At 42.4% G+C, this 19,023-nt stretch overlaps 1 protein-coding gene across 6 annotated transcripts in view; it reads left to right on the forward strand.

The window, feature by feature from the left end:
- LAMA2 (laminin subunit alpha 2) overlaps positions 1-19,023 on the forward strand; it is a 502,508-nt gene that overhangs the window by 37,150 nt on the left and 446,335 nt on the right. The gene's annotated exons all lie outside the window — the stretch shown is intronic.

The following is a 19,023-nucleotide window of genomic DNA, read 5'->3' on the forward strand; positions in this document are numbered from 1 at the left end:
GGGTATTTGTCCAATGAGAAAATGAGGGAAATGCACTGGATACTTGTGGTACTGAAGATTGTTGGAGAGAAAAAGAAACTGAGGCCATGAGCAATGATTCAAGATCCAAAAAAGAGGGTCTTCTGCTTTAATGGGGAGAGACATGGGAAAAAAAAACTGTTTTCCCCCAGCATATTGAAACTGTACCTATTCCTGAAGTCAGTGTTCAGGGCACCACTGCTACATCAGACCCTAAAACACAGGCGGACAAATAATCTGTAGTGCGCTGTGCTTAATTTGTGCCTGGGTTTGCCAGGGCTGAGTCCAGGCATCTCTAGGCTTGGGCATTCATAGTGCTGGCACTATTCAAAGAGACCCAGGGCTCTGGCCACCACCACTGCTGCAGTAAGAGTGATGGTTCCTGGAGCCCCAGGTGCCTTTGAATCACTGCCAGAGTTCTGGAACAGCTCTGAGGGCGAGTGCATCACGTTCCAGGCAGTGCTTAGATCGTGCTGCCTCAGTTCCACCTCTTTTGCCCAAAGCCCCCTGCACACCTTACTCCGGGGCCTGCAGTAGTTGTTGGCTCCGCTACTCCAACCTTTCCACCCAAAGCAGCAAAGGAATTGTTTAATGCTGGAAGTGCACATGGTGCCCTACCAAATCAAACAGGCACTTCTTACCCTAGGGTACTCTGCCAAAGATGCCAGCCCCAGAACGTCGGGGTAGTACCATCTATAATAGTTGTGCATATGGCATAAGCAGCATATTACAAGTTCTAGATTTATGGACATTTGAAATTTTGAATCAGTTCATACTGTCGAGCTGTTTTAAATAGGTGTCTTCACAGTATTGAAGGTTCTAGTATGTCACCTTGTAGTTATTTACTAGAGAAATCTCCCACTCTTTGGCTCATGGATTTTATACTTCTCACCGTATAAGAATGCCTCACCAAGCATGGAACAGATACAGAAATAAGTGAGGTCTTTCCTATTTCTCCAGCCTTTCCAGCTTTTTCCTTTTTAAGGTTTAGTTAGACTTCACCATTAGTTAGACTTAACTTGTTTGGAATCCTGAGTTGTCTATGAGCATGTCTACCATACTGCGTAAATTGATGTGTTTTACATCACTCAGGGATAGTGACACTCCACATTACAGGGTGCTCTATCTTAGGTGTCCATTGTGTGCTCAATCACCCATACCTGACACTGATTTCAATCCCTCATGTCTTTTATTAACCTATGGTTCCTTTACATCTAACTCAAGAGCTGCTTTCTATACCCATACAGCCACTCTGATCTTGGGTGGAAGGGGGACCAGGGCCCATCCACTCTCCAGGTCCTGACCCAGGGCCCTAAGGGTGGGGATCCTTTCCCATCCCAGTTGGCGGGGCATTACCCCTAAACACAACAACCCTCGGGTGTCCACTGAGCCCTACCCTGGGTCGCTTTGTTCCCCTGAGCCCTTGCCAAGCTAGGCTCTCCTTGACCCCTTGCTGGCTGCCTCTCTCACCTTCTCCTTCTGGTCCCATGCCCTTTGAGCCCCCTATTCTATGTGCCCCGTCACCATGTCCTCAGATGTACCTTCTGTCAAGTTCCGCCCACCGCTGTCTTCGCTGTCAGTCTCTGTCCCAGGCACCACTGAGGCTCCTCCTGCTGCGTTCCAACGTGGTTTGTCAGGGAAGTGCTCCCCCTCCCTGGTCTACGCGCCATAGGAGCGGCACCACTTTGGCCGCTCTGCTGCTTCGGCCCCGCGGCTCCATGACAGGTATGAGAAATCTACATCATTGTGCTACATAAGTTACATGTACTTAAAGCAGTGTCAACGCCACATTGTGTCGGCTTTTCTGCTGAAATACCTTCCATCTCTTGTTAAAGTGGAGTAGTTATGTCAATGGAAGAGCACTCTCCTGTTGATGTAGCACATCTTCTAGACACTGGCACAGCTGATGTAGAATGGTAGGAAGAGAAATCCTATTTTATCTTCATACCCAGACATTTTTTTTACTCTTGTATCCCTCAGAAGTTTTAGCAGCTTATTTTTACCCCTGTTATATATAAACAGAAGTACTTGTTGTTTGTAATGTGTTTATATGCAATATGGAATCTTCTGGTTATTTAAGTTGTATACATATTTTTCTTTTTCTCCTGGGCTCTACTGTTATCTGTGTCATCCTATGCTGCCTTCTCTTTTGTGTCCATTGAAGGGAATCTCCCAACTTCAGTAAAAGACCTTAACTTCAACCATCTGATGGATTTAAAGGTTAAGATAACATCCATAAGTGACAGATATCTGTAGTCTGTGCATGAGAAGAGATGTGCTTATGCATTAAATAAAAAATATTCAGGCTTTTACGGGAGACATAATATAGACTAAATTGGTTAGATTTTGTCAGGGGATACGTTCTTCCACCTTTGCAGTTACATAAACTACCTTTCCGGGAGAATAGCTTCAATTACAGCCTATAATGTATGGAACATTATAGCAGAACCATACTGAAGTTAAATTGCATTTTGACAGTGTCAACAAGTCAATATATTATCGGTGGCTCTTTCCTTTCCGTTTGCTTTTGAATAGTAGTAAGTGAAGACATGCTGTGAAAATGTTGTTAAAAGTGTGTTTCTCTGCAGGTATGTTTAGCAGTGCTCACATATGACGTAATTAGTCTATAGTTCTGATATATGGCAGTTTTTATTTAAACCATGCGATATGTGGAATACATTGCTTTAGATACCAACATAGAAACACAATGCAGATATCAACATAAGTAACAGAATGTAGTATAATATATACATAAGGAGGTTTTCTGACAGTAGATTGACATTGTGTTTAATGGCCTCCAAGATTAAAATATAACATTTCACTTCTACAGGTGATGAATTTAGTCACTCACATGGCTGCCTGGCTGTATTATCCAAGCTATTTAGATATAATGTATCTATTAATGACTATATTCAAAATGGAGAGCTTTGAAAAAAAGAACCAACCTTGACAGATTTTATCTTTTTCAATGTAAATTAACATTTTTTTCTGCCATATTGTTAGTGTCAAGTAACTGGTTTCAGTTTCAGCATTGGATTGGTGGTTTACATATTCAACTTAGAATTTCCTACAGGTTGAACCTCACTAGTCTATTACTGGTCTGGCAACATCCATAGTCTGGACTGATTTTTAATTAGCTGGATGTCTACTAATCATGGGTGTGGCCAAGTTTCCCATGGTCCCATAAAGCTTGTTTACAGCTACCATTCCTGGCTCTCAGTGTTCTGTGCTGTTATTTAGCTCTAATTTACACTTAAATGTCATCTAAGAGCCCAAGAAGCAGTAGAACTGTTGGTAATGCTGCTAGATAATATTGACCTCCAGTGGTTCGGCAAATTCTCTGGATCCCAAAATCCCAAATCCCAAGGATGCTGGACTGGAGAGGTTCAACCTGTAGTATATATTTGAGAGAGTCTGTTTGTTCAAGAACTCCTAAATGGTAAGAGATAGGACCACCAAATTTGGTGTACAGCTTCCTGTTATCGTAACTTAAAGCAAGGCGAGGGATTTGGCTGTGCCAGGAAAATGGGATGTGTCTGGAATGGAATTGCTTCTCATAAAATTATACAGAAGAGAGACAGAATCACCAGACAGGTTAAAGGAGTTTGCTAGGGGCACTTCGCTCTGGCTGGGAATGCAGGGGGCAGATCAATCTGGATCTGCCTCCTGGGGACATGCAATCCTCCCCCAAATGTGCCTGTTGGAGTGGAGAGGTGCTTCGCAGTTGACTCCAAGCCGCTGCCCTGAGAGAAAACTGGGGTTGTCCTCTCTTCCCGGGGCAGCCAGTATACTGGATCCCTCTTCTCCAGCCCCACTCCTGAGCAATGATTTACATAAAGCATGTACATTTGAATTTTATTTTCTGGGTAAATCTTTTAGTTCTTAACACTGATGTTATTACAACAAACGATTATAGCTTTAAGGTCCTATACAGTAGAACAGGATAGAGGTTAAAAATGAAACTGCTACATGTTGCATGTTGTTAGTGGCCTTGATTATGGACCCTTCTTGATACCAGTTACATAATGCCCTCATACAATACAGACTTCTTATACATTAGTCCTTATTATTCATGATTAAAACTTCTCTTGTCTCTTAGCTATATTAACAACCGGGTTTGGAATAGCAATCACTCTGTTAAGACTTATACCTCACTTAGGGTATGTCTACACTACAGCATTATTTCGAAATATCTAATTTCAAAATAGTTATTTTGAAATATCTTATTTTGAAATAACGCGTCTATACACAAAATGCATTTTGAAATAGCTGTTTGCTATTTCGAAACAGCGCATCCACACTGATTTGACGCTGAAATGCATTTAAGGTCAGCTGGAACTGGTTCCGGCAGGGCATCAGATCAGAAGTTACCTTGTGACCAGGGCGGCCAGCAGGGTACCCTGGGAAGGGCTGGAAGTCACCTATTTCAAATAAGTATCCACACAGTGCTTATTTCAAAATAGCAGTTTCGAAATTGGTGCTATTCCTCGTGGAATGAGGTTTACCAATTTTGAAATAAGCCCTCCGGTATTTCAAATTAATTTCAAAATAGCAGTTGGCTTGTGTAGATGCTAGGAAAGTTATTTTGAAATAATGGCCGTTATTTCGAAATAACTTTGCGGTGTAGACTTACCCTTAAAAACTTGTCTTGTTGCTTTACAGTGTCACAAGCAACAGAAGACTAAAACTAAACAAACCTTGCAGGTTTTTTTTTTAAATGTCACGTGCTTTCTTTGCTGCTGAGCCCTACTGGCAATATCTCAATGTTCATCATTTAATTACTTGGTAATTTAGCAGAATATTTTTGCTCACCCTTACTTTACCAAAATTATATCTAGCCAGGCCAGTGAAATTTGACCTGTTAGCTAGTATGCCATTGTTTAAAGGTCAGTGGAATCTGATTTTTCTGTAACTTGAATGCATGTATTGCTGCAGCATTAGCTCAGCACTCAGTCACATGTGAAGAGAAGGAAATCAAATGCTGTGTTGATCAGATTATAGTTAACATTCTTTGCCAATTAATAGGGAACTTGTTGGAAAGCAGGCAGAAGTTAGCATATGTAAATGTAACTGAAATTCCAGAAAAGAGAGACTGTCAGAAAAGTGCTGTAAAGATGTTGCTTTTTGGGTATTGGGAAAAGGACAAAAGGAAAGAAACTGTGAAACATTGCAATTTTATCTTGCATGGGCACATACACAAGTATAGACATGTTCTGAATCTGGCAGTTGGGAGTGGTCTTTCTGTTAGCGCGGGACTTATAGCAGGGGAGCATAAAAGCAAGAAAAGAACAGACTGTGCTTGTAGTGCACAAATTTCGAAACTTCTCACATCAACAACGCTGCTCAGGGCTCAGTAAGCATGGAAAATACTTGTATTTCAATTTCAGAGTATTTATGACTAGCAACCTTTCCTCGGCTGGGTCACTGTGTATGTAGGTGTTATTTTTAAGTGTCTCAATGCTTTTAATCTTAATATAGAATTGTGTAAAGGTTCTTACTTCCAAATCTGTGGCTGAATTCCTATTCTTTTTGGGCACCGGACATGCTTCAGCAGTAGCACATTCCACATACGTGATGCCATCTTTATGTCCCCTAATGTTAATGTCTTAACATGATGGACATGGGTCTGACATTTTTGCCAGCATGACTGTTTATATGCATAGGCATAGGTCATGCCTTTAGGAACAGCCCTGAGGAGGGAGTGGTGGTATAAGCTGCGCCACCACAAGAATAGCTTGGGGAGACATTCAGAATCACAGTTCTTTGGATGCGTTTCACAGTTCTCTCCATGCCCCCTTACTCTGGTCTGTAGGCTAGCAGGAAATTACAACATCCCTAAGGTGGCTAAGCTGCGCCGACTATTATTATATACAGCACTGGTCTGCAAACTTTCCCAGTTGCACTCTCCCTTACTAGTAATAGAATTTGTCACTTCCTCCCTCCCCCTCCCCCCATTACTGCACAGCCAATGCTTCTTTAGTTGCAGAGCTTGGAGTGAAGGAGGGGCTGGGTGTAGACGCAGAGCTGGCCTGAAGTGGAGTAGAACTGCAGCAGGGGTCAGAGATGACCTGGGGCAGAGTTAGATGGGGGGTGCTCCCTTCCTGTCTCCATTGGTGTGGTCTCGACCCTGCTGTGTGTCCCTTGAATTTTCCTCTCTGCCTCCATGGGGGGGGTGCTCCCCAAAGTTTGGGGACCCATGATATATGGGTCTATATGGTCCCTCCTCCACTTCTCCATGAGAGGATGTAAAAGTAAGAGGGCACATGCACTGGAATGCTGGGTCTGGATAGCTCTTACTGATCTTTAAGTGGAGGGTTCTTAACTTGTGACTTGGATTAATCGCCTCCACAGAAAGTTGAATAATCCAAGTCACAAGTTACTTTGTAGGCTGGCCTTTTATATGAAAAAATGAACAATATATTCTCATTTTAGTATTGGCTATTATGAGTAATAGGACTGTTTCATATATTTTTACATGAATTACACTGTCATTCCTTTTTGGTTTTAATATAGAAGCTTAATGAATTTTTAAATAAAACAGTGTATTCTGTTGTGGGAGGGAGAAGGTATTTTCTTTTAACAGCTGTCAAGTGTTCAGCAAAGTGGGTTGGAAAGACGTCTTTCTGTTACTGCAATGCACAGTTTGTCACACTTCTTGCAAATGATGTAACATGACATTATGCTTGAATTTGCAAGTGAAAAGATTGGAAACATTGCCCAAAACGGGTCCAACATTTGACAGGAGTCCAGTAGGTGTTTTTACTCGTTCCTAATGCCCTGCCTTGACTTTAACCCAGCCTATGCTCAATATATAAAAGGGGCGGGAGAGGGAAGCTGATACTCCATTCCTTATATACTCACAGTCCATTGAAACCACTGGAAGCATTAGAGTGAGTGAAGGATGCAGCATTGGGCCCTGGTTGTACAGATGAGATTTAAAATACAGTCCTTCCTTAGGCATAAATTACAAGTGCAGGTAAAATCTCTAAAATGTACTTTCCTAGCAAATACATCATGTTCTAATATCTGCAAGTACACATTTTCACAATCAGAGGCAGCCTAAGCATCTCCTTTGGCTTGCTTTCTAAGCACTTCACTCCCATATCGAAAGATAGGAAGGCAGTATTTACATGTGATAGCCAGTGGCCTAGCTGAGCGAGAGCCCTTTACTCTGAGATGTACTGAAATGTTAACTGTATTATTTTGTGCAAATATTTAATGACTTGTTGGTTGTTAGACATTTTCTGCAGAGGAATGGGTTATTCCACATGAGAGGAAGCATTAAAGAGAGGGGGAGGGAAAGAACTACAAATACTGGGAACCAAATGCGTTCTAATTTTCATGATGAAGTACAGTATACATTTTTCCCATTGTCAAATAGGCTGATAATAAAGCCTTTTAAACTTTGAAATTTACACAAACTACCCATGCTGTGCTCAGTGAGTAAAAGATACAATAGAATTTATATAACTGGGACATATTAGTACTGAATTTCAGTACAAAAATACTCCAGTTATATAAAGTTATTGTAGCCTCAAAGAGTCTAATGACTTAAATGTGCTATTGTAATTGTTTGTGTGAACTTTGCTGTAAGAGAGGTAAAATAAAGACTTCCTCACTGTGTAAGATGTCTTTAAAATAAATTAAATATCTCCAAGTCAGAGAAGTGCAGGATTGTGGGAAAAGGAGCATGGAAAGACATCTTGAAATTGTGCTGGGAAGCAACCTGAATAAGCATGGAAGGGTTCAGTGTTATTCTTACATCCAAACTCAATTGTCTGGGATGCTACTGCACTAAGAGCTTTGCTTGCTGCTCTCCCAGTCTACAGAACTGCTTCATGCAGTGTCTCTGAACAGTATTCATCTGCCTGACATGGAAGGTCATGCAGAGACTAGAGTATTACATGAAGGTGTCCTTCCTTCTCCGTCTAATCATTAAGAATGTGTCTGTGGTGTTCTATACCCACTGCTTAGTCAATGTATTTCAGGCCAAGTGAGATGCCAGTTTCAGCTGTGATCCCAAAATGAGACCCCTAACTTTGATATTCCTCACAGGGACTTGAGTCTGCTTCTTTTTTGTCTGCTATAGGTGGGTGTGACAGGGCAGCGCCCGAGCCCCGCACGGACCGAGCGCCGTCCCCAGCATGCTGGGGAGAAGTGGCGGCTCCGTGCCGGCTCCTGCCTTGCGTGGATTATTCTGCCGCGGGCAGGGCCAAGTGCGAGCTCACATGAGTGGCACCCGGCCGTGCCGCCGCGGCCTCGGCTGGGCTGGGAGGACGGGGCTCCAACTCGGCCCCGCCGTGCCGGACAGTGCAGGCGCTCGGCGGGATGGCACCAACCGGCAGAGGAGGCGGCCCCGCCCCGTGGTGGGAGACGTCATCGTGGCGAGATGCTCAAAGGGAGCGCCACCGCCGGAGCAGAGGAGGACGGGCCACCGGACGGAGGGCAACCAGGCAGAGGCATCTCGGGCCCTGGCTGCGGAGACCAGGGAGACCCAGCTGTCATGGCGACGCGACGAGGGAAGTAGGAAGCAACCCAGGGCAGGGTGCTGGAACCCAGGGTGCTGGAACTCCTTAGGGCCCTGGGTTGGGGCTCGGAGTGAGGGTGGGCCCGAGCCCCCCTACCCTCACCCGCCGGCGCAGACGCCCGTGAGTCAACCCTAACTGTGGACCAACCCTGCCAGACTCGGGGCAGGACACCGGGTGATTGGAGAGCACAAAGGACAGAGACCTCGGGTGAGGGAGGACGGAGGGGCAGGACAGTGGCCCTGCACGGCCCGAAGGGGGAGGTCGCCCTGGCGCCACGCCTCTCCACAGTGGGTTTATAGTTTTGGTGCAGAAATGATACATAACAAACTCAATAATTTAAGGATATGATCAATTAAAATCAATGGCACAAGTACCACTGATATCTGAGAGTCTGATTGGAGCTCAAAAACCTGTTAGAGGACGCTATTAAATAAACTGACAAAGGGTAAAATTATGAGGGCAAAACTAGAGCAGGAAGGAAAAAACCAGGTGTGACCAGAGATTTCAGTAGGTGGGCCACTCTGGTGTGCAGCTCCAGGAAGAGCTGGTTGAGTTGTGGCAAAAGCCAGCAGGGAGCTATTAAAAAGCTGGCAGGGACCTGGGTTGCAATAGGACAGTCCCCGTAAGACATTTTAAGTTAGTTTAACCACTGGAAGTGACGTAGGCTGCTGATTTTGAAACTGCCATTTGATTCTGACTAGATTTATCCTGAGTTTGAATGTCTATTGCTGGGTAAAATAAATGAAATATTAAAGAAAGCTGGAAGGACCAATTACAGGCAGATGAAATCCCTATCCACGTGAAAGACCAGATTATTTTTTCTCATGCACAGCGGAGTGGAAATCTTGCTGCTTTGAGTCACATTTGTCAGAGAGAGTGGCTTCACCCCCAAATTGATCTTATCATCCCTCACTTTAATTCTGCAGAAGCCCCTAGTGGTGCTAATGCTCTTCAAACTCAGGGCATTTGGATCCTGTCTAAATAGCTGTTACAGATTTGGCTATTTCTAAGATCTATCAAGTAAGGATTTCTATGATTTTATTATGTCAATTTTTCCCTATAAAATTAATATTAGATAGATATCTGTGGTGAGAGAATCCATCCTCCAGGCAATTGCCTTATGCTATTGTAAACTGTGCACTGACAGCTCTTTCAGTTGGTGACAGTGGAAGATTTAATCTTATTCCTATTAGTGACTTGGAAAGTGTACACAGAAAGTGTTATGCCTTTATAAATGGCAAATTATGGCTTCTGTTTGACTAGGCCTGTTTTGTTTTCAGAGCTGAGCAAATAATTTATAAAAATAATACAAATAATTTTTTTGTTAGTGATTTCTTTGAATGTACTTACTTAGAAGCTTTCACTTTTTATTTATTAAATTTAGTTATTTAAGAAACTCTTTGTAACTCCATGGATTGACTAGGAACAGTTCTCAACCATATTTTGATGTTTTAATAATATTGGTTGGCTTCTTGAACTTCTTAGAAGCCTGGCAGGATGAATGATATATTGTTGTTTCAGCTCCTTGACTGAATCAGGAAGCAAGCAATAGCAGCATGAATTTAAAATTGAGTTCTATTAATATTTGCACATGCAACTTTGAAATCTGTTTTCTGTTGACATTTATATGAGTAAAACACAATCACTTAAATATTTGCCCTGAAAGAAACAGAGAAAGACTGTGAACGTGGCCAAAATGTAAATTAAACATTCTAAGTGTTTGGTTTTTCAAAGACACAGGATAATTAGGAATTTAGTTGCCATTTGTGTCTTTGAAAATCTATCTCAAATGTTTTTGTAGTATTTATCTAGTATGGGCTATTTGCAGATAATTTAAAATGTGCCAAATTTCAATTTTGGTAAAATACTCACTTTGGATTGGGGAGACAAAGACACTTCAGATGTTTGATGTGAAAATAAACACTGTGGCTGTAGGCTATATGAGCTGGCAGAAAGAGTTTAGTACTCAGAATGACTGTACTTTGAGTATTTTTGATGAGGTTGGTAAACACATGAAAGGAGTGAATTTCTTTGCTTCAAGGAGATTCTGTCAAAAAGCTACATTTTAATTTTTATGAGATCTTGGTAACAATTTCCCAGTGAATATATCACAACAAGAACACATTCATATTTATGTACATTATGTTACATACAGTACTACTATAAACATTTGTCCCTAGTACAAGATGTGACTTGTGATCTTTTCAGCACTAGTTTCCTGTATATATGTTTCTTCAGGTTTTGCTATTTTGTGGTGTGAGCAACAAAGGAAAAACGTCTCTATGGCTCTGAAGAGAGTTTAAAAAAATCTGTAAATGACACCATGTTCTAAAGAATAGAACAACTGTACCCTTATTGTAGCACTAGGAGGGCATACTTTAGGAAGGGGGTTCAAGAATAGGTTCAGATAGGAGAAGGTATTAAATACTCTCTCTCCACCAGATACTCCCCCTAGACTACTGTCTATGCTACCTCAAATATTTGGAAAGTATGAACGATAAAACCCTTGTTGATGGATACAAGAGGGTTGTATTCTGTTCATTAGTATCTTGTTGCTAGGGAAATACTAGAATCATGGAATCATAGAATCATAGGACTAGAAGGGACCTCGAGAGGTCATCGAGTCCAGCCTCCCGCCCTCAAGGCAGGACCAAGCTCCGTCTACACCATCCCTGACAGATGTCTATCTAACCTGTTCTTAAATATCTCCAGAGAGGGAGATTCCACCACCTCCCTTGGCAATTTATTCCAATATTTGACCACCCTGGCAGTTAGGAATTTTTTCCTAATGTCCAATCTAAACCTCCCCTGCTGCACTTTAAGCCCATTACTCCTTGTCCTGTCCTCAGAAACCAAGAGGAACAAATTTTCTCCTTCCTCCTTGTGACACCCTTTTAGATATTTGAAAACCGCTATCATGTCCCCCCTTAATCTTCTTTTTTCCAAACTAAACAAGCCCAGTTCATGAAGCCTGGCTTCATAGGTCATGTTCTCTAGATCTTTAATCATTCTTGTCGCTCTTCTCTGTACCTTTTCCAATTTCTCCACATCTTTCTTGAAATGTGGTGCCCAGAACTGGACACAGTACTCCAGCTGAGGCCTAACTAGTGCAGAGTAGAGCGGCAGAATGACTTCACGAGTTTTGCTTACAACACACTTGTTGATACAACCTAGAATCATATTTGCTTTTTTTGCAACAGCATCACACTGTTGACTCATATTCAACTTGTGGTCCACTATGACCCCTAGATCCCTTTCCACCATGCTCCTTCCTAGACAGTCGCTTCCCATCTTGTATGTATGGAACTGATTGTTCCTTCCTAAGTGGAGCACTTTGCATTTCTCTTTATTAAACTTCATCCTGTTTACCTCTGACCATTTCTCTAACTTGCTAAGGTCATTTTGAATTATGTTCCTATCCTCCAATATCAGGGTATCTGAGTACTGCTCAACAGACTTTTGTGATACCAGTCAGACAATGCTGCACATTAGATAGTACTTGCCCCAGACTTTTGCATTAAACAATAATAAAGCAGACCATCAAAGAGCTAGGGAGACATACAGTATACAATTTGAGGAAAAAGGACACATAATTAAAGACAAGTTTATAATTCAAAAATATTTTGCCTGTAATTTATCCACACATCCCTACAAAATGTCTCAGTAAAGGACCAACATCCTGATCTGTTACCAAAGAATTCTTCAGATGAATGGTAACAATTAAACTGTGTGTGATTTCCTTGTGGGTTTTTTGTTATACATATTCAGATTGCCTGCACATGGGTGTTTCTTGTAAAGTTTGCTCATGTGAAACTGTAGAAAGTGTTTAGGTCTTAACACTCTAAGAAGCAAACAAGCATGCAATCAAACAACATTGCAACTTGGCAGGTGCAGTTATATAGGACATAACTCAGTCATCCTATTTCAAAAAACTTTCTTTTGGAGTTCAACATAACCTGCAAATTCTTTATGAGGATTTGGATCAATTTTGGAATGTGGCCCTGTGTTCTGTGTGTTTGTAAAATGGGTGCTGTTTTCAGCACTGTCTCTTGCTGAAATTAATTGGAAACATATTGAAAAAAGAATGAACTACACACGCGTAAATGTTATCAGGTTATGTGAAGCTGTCTAGACACTTTCCCATAGCTTTCTTATAACTCATTAGCCAGAAAAAAAATAGGAAAAAGAGGGGGAAGGAAAAAAAAACCCTGGGCAGTCCCAACCCAGCAACCCTTTTCTGTAAGGGCCTGTGGTTAATACACTTCACTGAGACTCAGGAAATTAATTTCAGTTCCCTGCTGTGCCACAGATTTTATGTTGTTCCATGGACAAGTCACTTAATCTCTTTATGACTGTGTGTATCTTGATGTGGGCACAGTGGTAAAATGAGGACAGACACATGCATAGAATAAAGCAGCAGGCCAAAACTTTTATTAAACTTTAATACAGGGGAGCCTGGCTACCCGCTTATCACCCATACTCTCCTATACCAGGCATTTACTTGGTTCCAGTGCCGAGGTCACAGGGTTTACATATAAACTGTAACTTAGGCTCTCCTTAGCCTACACCCCAGGCCTACTCTCCTTCTGCATCCTAGCTCACTCCTCCTTGTGAGGCAGAGGATGTAGAAGGGTGAAGACCTCAGCCTTATTTCGTAAGCCAAAGGCCATTACCAAAATGCCTGGCATTTAGCTTTGGGAAGTATTCTTTTTATTTTTTTAATTGCTTTGGAAACTGGCCACAAGTTGGAACAAACCCAGCTCCATCAGGCCCACTCCCAATCAATATGGGGATACTATGTGGCCTCTGGCCTCTGCCTCACCAGCTGCGGGGCATGGTTGTAAACCTATCCGGGGCAGCCCTCCTTTGGCATCAGTAGGCTGTGGAAGATTCCTCATTTGATCCCTAGCCTCTCCCTGTCTTGAAGAAGGAAGGCGGGGTGTGTACCCATCCTAAAAGAGGCTCCTGCTCCAATAACAGGGAGAGTCCCCATGTTGAGAACAGGAGTATGACCCCTGTGGTGGGGGAGGAACCCCATATCTGGGACAGGACCCTCTGCCTCTGGGGAGAAGGGCTCTAGAATCCTTACCAGCCTTCTTCAGCATCTCAATTGCTGTTGTCAGAAGCTCCCTTTTGCTGGAATGGAGGGAGGAGATACAGGCAGTCCCCGGGTTACATGGATCCGACTTACATCGGATCCCTACTTACAAACGGGGTGAGGAAACCCCGCACTAGCTGCTTCCCACCAGCAGACCAGGGAGACGCGAAGCTAGCGTTCCCCCCCCCCCCCCCCCCGCAGACCAGGGAGACATGGAGCGGCTTTTCTCAGCAGACAGAATAAAGGACTGAGGGAAGTGAGGTGTGGGAGAATAAAACTGAGCTCTGGAGAAATGTTTGGCTAGAGTTTCCCCTACAATATGTACCAGTTCTGACTTACATACAAATTCAACTTAAGAACAAACCTACAGTCCCTATCTTGTACGTAACCCGGGGACTGCCTGTACCTAGTGTCCCTTAGGGAGGGTCATTCTCACCATCTGTTGGCTCCATCAAGTCCCTGCACCGACCGAGGCAGGTGGATTGCTTATATGTAAGATAGGGATATTGATACTGCCTTCCCTAATGGGGGAGTGATGAGCGTGTTCCAAAGATACAAATGATTGGGCATGACTATCCATATCAATAGGCAACAGAATGCAACAAATGAGATTTTGGTCTGTTTGGAGTCTGGGGGACCAGTTTTGTAGTGCTTACTGCTCCTTTTATTGTTTATCCGGAGTGATCGCTATCTAGTTCAATTGCATTGCACTGATTTCATTGCCAAATGCACATTTTAAGGTTTAATGTAGGTCTTTGCTGGTCATGTGGGATGTCGGCACTCTATTTGTGAACAGGCACCTTTTACACTTTGCCACTTTCTTAGTCATGTGCCAGGAGCTTTTCTTTTAGAGTGGAAGTCTAAAAGGCCCATGTTATCTGATGACTTTAGTGTCTATGTATATATGGTTTGCAGCTGAGGATCATAAATTAACCCAGATTCTCAGTTGGCAGCAAGCAGTACCAAAGTAGAAGATGAAAAGTGATATTTTTGGCTTTCAATCCAGCCAGTTTTTAAAAGGACTTCCTACAGGTACGGGGCCATACTGGGATTCCCTGGGTGTAACTGTCCTTCTAAAAACTGGACTAACTTATAGGTCTCAAAATGCAGTAGTAAATGGGAAATTATCATCCTGCAGGTGTTTCCAGTGAGACCCACAGGACCAGTTTTTGCCTCATTCTGTTTAACATGTTTCCTCAGTGACCTGAAAGAAAATATGAAACTGTCTTTGATAAAGTTTGCAGATGACACAAAAATTGAGGGAATGGTAAATAATGAAGTGGATGGGTCACTGTTTCAGAGCGAACTTGATTGATTACACTCAGTATATCAAGCAAGCAGTGACATTTTAATAAATGTAAATGTATATATTAGGAACAAAGCTTGTAGGCCAGTGGTCCCCAACCTTTTGAGGCTCCTGGGCGCCCGGGGGTGGGCCCACTCACACGCCGGGCACCCGGGCTGCGCATCCGGGGGCACGCCAGGGGACAGGGATGCCCTTGCACCCGGCGCTGGTGCCGGCATGTGCCCCAGAGCTGGGGCTGAGGCCGCCCGAGCGCCTTGCACCCGGGGCCAAGGCCGCCCGAGCGACTTGAGCCCTGGGCCCAGGGCCGGCGCTGCCGCCTGAGCTGCGCGCCTGGGGCTGGCACCGGCGCCGCTCGAGCGCTACGTGCCCAAGCGCCCACATGTGCCCCAGGGCTGAGGCTGCCCGAGCGCCGCGCACCCGGCGCCGGTGCGTGCCGCGTGCCTGGGTCCAGCCCAGCCCGTGTGCCGCGCGCCAGGGGCGGGGCCAGCTCAGGTTGTCGGCGGGCACGCACAAATGCCCCAGTGGGCACCATGGCGCCTGCGGGCACTGCGTTGGGGACCACTGTTGTAGGCCATACTTACAGGATGGAAGACTCTATCCTGGGAAGCAGTGACTCTGAACATCATTTTGTGGTCATGGTGGATAATCAGCTGATCCTGAGCACCCAATGTTGTGATATGGCCAAAAGAGCTAATGTGATCTGGAGATGCATAAAGAAGGGAATCTTAAGCAGAAGTAGAAGAGGTTATTTTACCTCTCTACATGGCACTAGTGTGAATGCTGTTGGAATACTGTGTTGCTGGCCCACAGTTCAGCAACAATGTAGATTAATTGGAGAGGGTTTAGAAAAGAGGCACAGGAATGATTAAAGGTTTAGAAAATGCAGATTCCAGAAGCTCTGTCTATTTAGCTTAACAAATAGTCTATCAGGTAGAGCAAACATTTAACATTGGACTCTTCAATCTAGCAAAGAAAGGTATAACATGTTCTAGTGGCTGAAAGTTGAAGCTAGACAGATTCAGAGTGGAAATAACGTGTAAATTTTGAACAGAGTAATTAAACACTGGAGGTATTTACCAAGGGTTGTGGTGGATTTTCTATCACTGACAATTTGAAGGTCAAAGATTGGATGTTTTTCCTGAAATACATGCTTTAGGAATGATTTTGGAGGAGTTTTATGGCTTGTGTTGTATAGTAGGTCTTACTAGATTATCATAATTGGTCTCTCCAGATCTTAGAATCTATGAATCTGTGGCATTCAGTTAAATGGAAAGGTGGTCAGTTCAAAACTAGAGAGAAATATATTTTTTCGCATAATGCTCAATTAGGCCATAGAACTTAAAAATTTAGCAAAATTAAAAGATGGATTGGGTAATTATCTCAATTAGAATAGTTAATACCCTGCCTCCTCCCCCCCGCCAAAGAGTAATGGAGGAGAGAGTAAAAATTTCATTTTCAGAGTTCAAACCACTCTGTATTATGGATCAGAATATTTCACATCTCTCTTCTCTCGAGTTAGTTGGACTTTCTCTGAAGTATCTGGTGCCAGTCACTATTAGAGCCATGACAGATGAACTAAAGGTTTGATTTAGCACTGTAATTTCTATGTTCCTACAGTGATGATGATAAAACAAAATCAGACGCCAGTTCAAAAGGAAAAAATTAAAAGTAATCTAACCAGCCAACTTCTAAAACCATAATCTTCCCTTGACCTGTGAATATGCATCTCCACAAACCCACGCACAATATTTCTTCATGTGGCATAGCATACAGTCCCTCAATAGGATTGTGTGAGGAAGGCAGTCCTCATATTCCCCTTTAGATTTTGTTATACCTTGCATTGGTTTCATTGGAGAAGCTTTTCAGAAAAAAGGCTGCTATTATATGTAAAAAATTTGTTCCCTTTACTTTAAGTAAATGTCTTTTTGATGTGAAAACCTGCCTGAAAGCCTGTGAGAACATTTTCTCCCAGCTCATTTTTTAAAAAAAGAAAAATTACACTAGTAGAATATCCTGAAAAGTTATGAGTAAATTAACATTGTTAGCAGATGGTAAATGAATAATTGTGTGCATAGTATCAGTGTTACTTTTAAAATGTATTAAAACTAATGCTTATGAAAGTTTATGGCTTGACAGTTCTGTGACCAAAGTTCTCTATAATTATCCACAGGCCAGGAAGGGCATAGAGAGTTGCAGGGTAGTCTTCCCCATGTTGCCCTGCTTATGTGCCTCAATCTTCTCGTAGTGACATGACTCCAGGATTGAAAGTGTAGTACAATATCTCTAGCCATTCAATTCTTAGTCTACCTGACACTACCAATGGTGGTACAGGTTGTGACTCTGGGTTTTGTGGCATGGACATTTGTTCTGTAAGAAGTGAAATGAGATGCAACTATCTTGTACATATAAAAGCCATTGAACAGCTGTGTGATAACAATTTCCTGTCAATAGTGACCTAGGTTAGATTTGATTTCATACAGAAAGGTTTCATATCCTGTGTCTCAACTATTCATTCTTCCCTGTCTTCTACTTGTGGTTTTAAATAGTGTACGAAATTATCACATTTTCTGACGGATACAAAAGAGCCCTTGCAGTGATGGTTTTAAAATATAATTTAAAAGACTAAGAAAAGCACACAGACCTGATAAAACAAACTGGATGAAGTGCCTGAAAAACCTATGGCTCCTGGTATGTGGGACACTTGCATGAGACAGGTAATTAAGGAGACAGAATTCTGAAAGTTTGGGGAAACATCTTACACAAATAAAACTTAATATGCCTCAATTTTCCTTACAAGCATTAACTATTTAATGGGCGAAACATACTTCAGGATGGTGGCTGAAGTATCCCATTTTAGCTTTTAGGAAAGCTAGAAAAGTATAATTTAGAAGGGTAGTTCTTTTGGAGAAAAGTCCAGAAAAAATAACATGTAGCTCTCTAGGTAGGCAGGATGACCACTAGAGTATTGCTAAAAGTAGGTAGTCCTCAATAACAGTGAATTGAATTGATAGTAGAGGGGTTAGAATTGTTGTCTTCTCCAGATTGGTCTTTAAGAAGCAGGTAATAACATGGTATTGGTATCTCCTGTACTAATAATGTGGTAATGTAAACTGGAGATATGAAGGTAAACTGAGCTTTAAAGAATATTTGTAGCCCAAAGCAATAATCGGTGCTGTAGTGGACTATTGGAGCTATTTAGCTACCAAGGTTGTGAGCTAACAAAGAACCTAATTGATGGGTAGACTCAAAACAGTGAGGTCAGTTTTGAAAATTATCTGGCTAGTTTGCATATTGCAAGTCCCTCATTTGTACTCAGAAATTGGCATTTAAGAACACCATTACCTAATCTGCTAACATAAGTGCCTGCTGACCTATACAGTGAAGTGTTGGGATCAGTGGAATATTGGGGACATTTCACGTTAATTAGATATGTAAAGTACTTTTCCATACAAATTAGTAAGTCTTCCATTATTAGTAATCAATGCATACAAATCTGTCTATGAAGAACATGAAGTTATCACAAAATACTATATAATCCAGGGATGGGGAACCTAAGGCCCACTTGCCTAGATTCAACTCCTGAAGCTTGCTCCCCCAGCTTTGGGTAGCTGGCACAGGCATTCCAGTCCTATGCCCTCCAGCACCCCTTCCCTGTGCCATTGTTTTTAATGTGACAGAAATGGTTACATGTGTACACAGCTATATCTGTCCTTGATATTTGATATTAAGGAATTTAAATAGTCTGAGAGGGAAAGCCGTGTTAGTCTGTAATTTTAAAAGCAATAAGTAGTTTTGTTGCATTTAGAGACTAACAACAATATATAAATAGTATTGTGAGCTTTCGTGGGCAAAATCCACTTCTTCAAATGAGCTGGAGTAAAAAAATGGGAACCCAGAATTCATAACAGAAAAAGAAGAGAGAGAAAAAAACCTGTTAATTTTAGGGCTGGTGCTAAAAAGATTAATTGAGTGGGCTGGAAGGGTCCCATACTTAGCTTTTGATGAGAATGAGATGTTAAATGTATGGAAGGCTGGCTTTATAATGGGATATCTAGTTAATGTTTTTATTCAAG

The sequence above is a fragment of the Pelodiscus sinensis genome, chromosome 3 (genome assembly GCF_049634645.1).
Source record: "Pelodiscus sinensis isolate JC-2024 chromosome 3, ASM4963464v1, whole genome shotgun sequence".
NCBI classification, from domain to species: Eukaryota; Metazoa; Chordata; order Testudines; family Trionychidae; genus Pelodiscus; species Pelodiscus sinensis.